Source organism: Syngnathus scovelli, chromosome 17, assembly GCF_024217435.2.
Source record: "Syngnathus scovelli strain Florida chromosome 17, RoL_Ssco_1.2, whole genome shotgun sequence".
Lineage (NCBI taxonomy): Eukaryota > Metazoa > Chordata > Actinopteri > Syngnathiformes > Syngnathidae > Syngnathus > Syngnathus scovelli.
Window position 1 is genome coordinate 12,186,939 of NC_090863.1, and position 7,490 is coordinate 12,194,428.

A 7,490-nucleotide genomic window follows, 5' to 3' on the forward strand; every position below is an offset into this window, starting at 1 on the left:
TGAGACTTATTTTGGTCCACTTTCTGGCTCTGCTGCCGTTTGTGGAAGAAACTTGACGTATCACGAGGACGAGCTCGTGCTCCGTGGCGTGGCGTGGGAACCGGTCACGCACTTTGGGAGTCAAACACGGAAGCCCTGTTGTTTCGTGGCGACGCTAGATGGAGCCCATCGTCTCTTTGACTCACGGGAGGTTTGGGGAGGACAGCAGTGTACATTTACGGCTTGGTTTTGAGCCTTTCCAACGTTGCCTTATTGCTACCATCGTCGTCCTGTCAGTCGTAGGCGGAAATGACGTCACAACTGGGTGCGTGTTCTCAAAGACTACTGAACAAGCTTCGCGTGATGCACGGATGTATGCGCGCGCATGTATGCGGACGTGCGCATGCATGCGTAATGAGAGCGAGGTTACGTGCCTGAACTGTGTGACTGTTGACGATGCTTTAATCATTAAAGCATACGCACGCGCCGCTGTGCTCAAAAGTCCCAATGATCGTGAGCAGCAGGGGGGGGCCCCATTTCAACCCCTTACACTGAGTGCCAAGCAGGGAAGAAATGGGTACCATTGTTATAGTCACTGGTATGACTCGGCAGGGGTTTGAACCCACAACCTCCCAATCTCAGGGCGGACACTCTCCTCTCAGGCCACTGAGCTGGTAAACACTTGTATCGTAAGTGTCATTTTAAATTGTACTTTGCTAGGTGTTCGTGTACACGTGATGACATCTGGAGCTGCTCCATAAAACCATACATCTTCCATGCACTGAGAGCAAGGCTTCCATAGGGTAGTGGTTAGCGCTCTGGGCTGTCACCCCAGCGACCCAGGTTCGAATCTCAGTGGGACCCAAAACATTTTACCATAGAAAATTTGCAACACAGTTTCCCGTGTCACCATAAAACCATACATGTCGCATGCACTGAGAGCAAGGCTTCCATAGGGTAGTGGTTAGCGCTCTGGGCTCTCACCCCAGCGACCCAGGTTCGAATCTCAGTGGGACCCAAAAAATTTTATCATAGAAAATTTGCAACACAGTTGCTCGTCTAACCATAAAACCATACATGTCGCATGCACTGAGAGCAAGGCTTCCATAGGGTAGTGGTTAGCGCTCTGGGCTGTCACCCCAGCGACCCAGGTTCGAATCTCAGTGGGACCCAAAACATTTTACCATAGAAAATTTGCAACACAGTTTCCCGTGTCACCATAAAACCATACATGTCGCATGCACTGAGAGCAAGGCTTCCATAGGGTAGTGGTTAGCGCTCTGGGCTGTCACCCCAGCGACCCAGGTTCGAATCTCAGTGGGACCCAAAACATTTTACCATAGAAAATTTGCAACACAGTTTCCCGTGTCACCATAAAACCATACATGTCGCATGCACTGAGAGCAAGGCTTCCATAGGGTAGTGGTTAGTGCTCTGAGCTGTCACCCCAGCGACCCAGGTTCGAATCTCAGTGGGACCCAAAACATTTTACCATAGAAAATTTGCAACACAGTTTCCCGTGTCACCATAAAACCATACATGTCGCATGCACTGAGAGCAAGGCTTCCATAGGGTAGTGGTTAGTGCTCTGAGCTGTCACCCCAGCGACCCAGGTTCGAATCTCAGTGGGACCCAAAACATTTTACCATAGAAAATTTGCAACACAGTTTCCCGTGTCACCATAAAACCATACATGTCGCATGCACTGAGAGCAAGGCTTCCATAGGGTAGTGGTTAGCGCTCTGGGCTCTCACCCCAGCGACCCAGGTTCGAATCTCAGTGGGACCCAAAAAATTTTATCATAGAAAATTTGCAACACAGTTGCTCGTCTAACCATAAAACCATACATGTCGCATGCACTGAGAGCAAGGCTTCCATAGGGTAGTGGTTAGCGCTCTGGGCTGTCACCCCAGCGACTCAGGTTCGAATCTCAGTGGGACCCAAAACATTTTACCATAGAAAATTTGCAACACAGTTTCCCGTGTCACCATAAAACCATACATGTCGCATGCACTGAGAGCAAGGCTTCCATAGGGTAGTGGTTAGCGCTCTGGGCTGTCACCCCAGCGACCCAGGTTCGAATCTCAGTGGGACCCAAAAATTTTTATCATAGAAAATTTGCAACACAGTTGCTCGTGTAACCATAAAACCATACATGTCGCATGCACTGAGAGCAAGGCTTCCATAGGGTAGTGGTTAGTGCTCTGGGCTTTCAGCTCAGCGACCCAGGTTCGAATCTCAGTGGGACCCAAAAAATTAGGGTTAGGGGTAGGGTTAGAGGTTGGGGTTAGGGTTAGAGGTGGGGTTAGGGTTAGAGGTGGGGTTAGAGGTAGGGGTAAGGTTAGAGGTAGAGGTGGGGTTGGGGTTAGGGTTGGGGTTAGAGGTGGGGTTAGGGTTAGAGGTGGGGTTAGGGTTAGGGTTAGAGGTGGGGTTAGGGTTAGGGTTAGAGGTAGGGTTACAGGTAGGGTTACAGGTAGGTTAGAGGTGGGGTTAGGGTTAGGGTTAGAGGTGTTGTTAGGGTTAGGGTTAGGGTTGGGGTTAGAGGTGGGGTTGGGGTTGGGGTTAGAGGTGGGGTTAGGGTTAGGGTTAGAGGTGGGGTTAGGGTTAGGGCTAGAGGTAGGGTTACAGGTAGGTTAGGGTTAGGGTTAGAGGTGGGGTTAGGGTTGGGGTTAGAGGTGGGGTTAGGGTTAGAGGTGGGGTTAGGGTTAGGGTTAGAGGTGGGGTTAGGGTTAGGGTTAGAGGTGGGGTTAGGGTTAGGGTTAGGGTTAGAGGTGGGGTTAGGGTTAGGGGTAGGGTTAGAGGTGGGGTTAGGGGTAGGGTTAGGGGTGGGGTTAGGGTTAGAGGTGGGGTTAGGGGTAGGGTTAGGGTTAGAGGTGGGGTTAGGGGTAGGGTTAGGGTTAGGGTTAGAGGTGGGGTTAGGGTTAGGGTTAGGGTTAGAGGTGGGGTTAGGGGTAGGGTTAGGGTTAGGGTTAGAGGTGGGGTTAGAGGTGGGGTTAGAGGTAGAGGTGGGGTTAGGGGTAGGGTTAGGGGTAGGGTTAGGGGTAGGGTTGGAGGTGGGGTTGGAGGTGGGGTTGGAGGTGGGGTTAGGGGTAGGGTTAGGGTTAGAGGTGGGGTTAGAGGTGGGGTTAGAGGTAGAGGTGGGGTTAGAGGTAGAGGTGGGGTTAGAGGTAGGGTTAGAGGTGGGGTTAGAGGTGGGGTTAGAGGTGGGGTTAGATGTGGAGGTGGGGGTTAGAGGTAGGGTTAGGGTTAGGGTTTTTACCATGTATGGTAGTTTTTAAAAAAAAAAAAAAAACGGTAGTTTAACTACCGTGTATGGTAGTTTTTTTTTTTTTTTTTTTTTTTTTTTTTTTTTTAAACGGTAGTTTAACTACCGTGTATGGTAGTTTAACTACCGTGTATGGTAGTTTTTTTTTTATAAAAAAAAAAAAAACGGTAGTTTAACTACCGTGTATGGTAGTTTGTGGTTTTTTTTGGAAAAAAAAAAAAAAAACAAAACAAAAAAAAAAAAAAAAAAAAAAAAACGGTAGTTTAACTACCATGTATGGTAGTTTAACTACCGTGTATGGTAGTTTGTTTTTTTGTTTTTTTTAAAAAAAAAAAAACGGTAGTTTAACTACCATACACGGTAGTTTAACTACCATACATGGTAGTTAAACTACCGTGTATGGTAGTTAAACTACCGTTTTTTTTTTTTTTTTTTTTTTTTTTTTTTTTTAAAACGGTAGTTAAACTACCATGTATGGTAGTTAAACTACCGTGTATGGTAGTTAAACTACCGTTTTTTTTTTTTTTTGTTTTTTTTTTTTTAAAAACGGTAGTTAAACTACCGTACATGGTAGTTAAACTACCGTGTATGGTAGTTAAACTACCGTTTTTTTTTTTTTTTTTTTAAAACGGTAGTTAAACTACCGTACATGGTAGTTAAACTACCGTGTATGGTAGTTAAACTACCGTTTTTTTTTTTTTTTTTTTTTTTTTTTTTAAAAACGGTAGTTAAACTACCGTACATGGTAGTTAAACTACCGTACATGGTAGTTAAACTACCGTGTATGGTAGTTAAACTACCGTTTTTTTTTTTTTTTTTTTTTTTTAAAAACGGTAGTTAAACTACCGTACATGGTAGTTAAACTACCGTGTATGGTAGTTAAACTACCGTTTTTTTTTTTTTTTTTTGTTTTTTTGTTTTTTTTAAAAACGGTAGTTAAACTACCGTACATGGTAGTTAAACTACCGTGTATGGTAGTTAAACTACCGTTTTTTGTTTTTTTTTTAAACGGTAGTTAAACTACCGTACATGGTAGTTAAACTACCGTTTTTTTAAAAAAAAAACAAAAAAAAAAAAAAAAAACTACCATACACGGTAGTTAAACTACCATACATGGTAGTTAAACTACCGTTTTTAAAAAAAAAAAAAAAAACTACCATACACGGTAGTTAAACTACCATACACGGTAGTTAAACTACCGTTTTTTAAAAAAAAAAAAAAAAAAAAAAAAAAAAAACTACCATACACGGTAGTTAAACTACCATACACGGTAGTTAAACTACCGTTTTTTTTTTTTTTTTTTTTTTTTTTTTTTTTTTAAAAAACTACCATACATGGTAAAAACCCTAACCCTAACCCTACCTCTAACCCTACCTCTAACCCTACCTCTAACCCCACCTCCACATCTAACCCCACCTCTAACCCGACCTCTAACCCCACCTCTAACCCCACCTCTAACCCTACCCCTAACCCCACCTCTAACCCCAACTCTAACCCCACCTCTAACCCTACCTCTAACCCCACCTCTAACCCCACCTCTACCTCTAACCCCACCTCTACCTCTAACCCCACCTCTAACCCCACCTCTAACCCTAACCCTACCCCTAACCCCACCTCCAACCCCACCTCCAACCCTAACCCTAACCCTAACCCCACCTCTAACCCTAACCCTAACCCCACCTCTAACCCTAACCCTAACCCTAACCCCACCTCTAACCCTAACCCTAACCCTACCCCTAACCCCACCTCTAACCCTAACCCTACCCCTAACCCCACCTCTAACCCTAACCCCACCCCTAACCCTACCCCTAACCCCACCTCTAACCCTACCCCTAACCCTAACCCCACCTCTAACCCTAACCCTAACCCCACCTCTAACCCTAACCCTAACCCTAACCCCACCTCTAACCCTAACCCTAACCCCACCTCTAACCCTAACCCCAACCCTAACCCCACCTCTAACCCTAACCCCACCTCTAACCCTAACCTACCTGTAACCCTACCTGTAACCCTACCTCTAGCCCTAACCCTAACCCCACCTCTAACCCTAACCCCACCTCTAACCCTAACCCCACCTCTAACCCTAACCCTAACCCCACCTCTAACCCCACCTCTAACCCTAACCCTAACCCCACCTCTAGCCCTAACCCCACCTCTAACCCTAACCCCACCTCTAACCCCACCTCTAACCCTTACCCCACCTCTAACCCTAACCCTAACCCCACCTCTAACCCTAACCCTAACCTACCTGTAACCCTAGCTGTAACCCTACCTCTAGCCCTAACCCTAACCCTACCTCTAACCCTAACCCTATCTCTAACCCTAACCCTACCTCTAACCCTACCCCTAACCCCAACCCCACCTCTACCCCCACCTCTAACCCTAACCCCACCTCTAACCCCAACCTCTAACCCTACCCCTATCTCTAACCCTACCCCTACCTCTCACCCTACCCCTAACCCTAATTTTTTGGGTCCCACTGAGATTCGAACCTGGGTCGCTGAGGTGAAAGCCCAGAGCACTAACCACTACCCTATGGAAGCCTTGCTCTCAGTGCATGCGACATGTATGGTTTTATGGTTACAAGAGCAACTGTGTTGCAAATTTTCTATGATAAAATTTTTTGGGTCCCACTGAGATTCGAACCTGGGTCGCTGGGGTGACAGCCCAGAGCGCTAACCACTACCCTATGGAAGCCTTGCTCTCAGTGTATTTGACATGTATGGTTTTATGGTTACACGAGAAACTGTGTTGCAAATTTTCTATGATAAAATGTTTTGGGTCCCACTGAGATTCGAACCTGGGTCGCTGGGGTGACAGCCCAGAGCGCTAACCACTACCCTATGGAAGCCTTGCTCTCAGTGCATGCGACATGTATGGTTTTATGGTTACACGAGCAACTGTGTTGCAAATTTTCTGTGGTAAAATTTTTTGGGTCCCACTGAGATTCGAACCTGGGTAGCTGGGGTGACAGCCCAGAGCGCTAACCACTATCCTATGGAAGCCTTGCTCTCAGTGCATGCGACATGTATGGTTTTATGGTTAGACGAGCAACTGTGTTGCAAATTTTCTATGATAAAATTTTTGGGGTCCCACTGAGATTCGAACCTGGGTCACTGGGGTCAGAGCCCAGAGCGCTAACCACTACCCTATGGAAGCCTTGCTCTCAGTGCATGCGACATGTATGGTTTTATGGTTACACGGGAAACTGTGTTGCAAATTTTCTATGGTAAAATGTTTTGGGTCCCACTGAGATTCGAACCTGGGTCGCTGGGGTGACAGCCCAGAGCGCTAACCACTACCCTATGGAAGCCTTGCTCTCAGTGCATGCGACATGTATGGTTTTATGGTTACACGGGAAACTGTGTTGCAAATTTTCTATGGTAAAATGTTTTGGGTCCCACTGAGATTCGAACCTGGGTCGCTGGGGTGACAGCCCAGAGCGCTAACCACTACCCTATGGAAGCCTTGCTCTCAGTGCATGCGACATGTATGGTTTTATGGTGACACGGGAAACTGTGTTGCAAATTTTCTATGGTAAAATGTTTTGGGTCCCACTGAGATTCGAACCTGGGTCGCTGGGGTGACAGCCCAGAGCGCTAACCACTACCCTATGGAAGCCTTGCTCTCAGTGCATGGAAGATGTATGGTTTTATGGAGCAGCTCCAGATGTCATCACGTGTACACGAACACCTAGCAAAGTACAATTTAAAATGACACTTACGATACAAGTGTTTACCAGCTCAGTGGCCTGAGAGGAGAGTGTCCGCCCTGAGATTGGGAGGTTGTGGGTTCAAACCCCTGCCGAGTCATACCAGTGACTATAACAATGGTACCCATTTCTTCCCTGCTTGGCACTCAGTGTAAGGGGTTGAAATGGGGCCCCCCCTGCTGCTCACGATCATTGGGACTTTTGGCACTCGGTGTAAGGCAGGGGTGTCCAAGTCCAGTCCTCGAGGGCCGCATTCCTCCATGTTTTCCGAGTTTCCCTCGTTAAACACACCTGATTCAAATGATCAGTTCATCCTCACGTTCTGCAGGAGCCTGATCATTGAATCAGGTGTGTTTAACGAGGGAAACTTGGAAAACATGGAGGAATGCGGCCCTCGAGGACTGGACTTGGACACCCCTGCGTTTAATGAGACGTGTGTGTGGACGCGCATGCGAATGTGCGCTTTGTTGCCGGTTAGGGAGGCGGACTGTGTGGATCGTGTGTGTGGGGGGTGCATTATGGGGATAGTTTTAC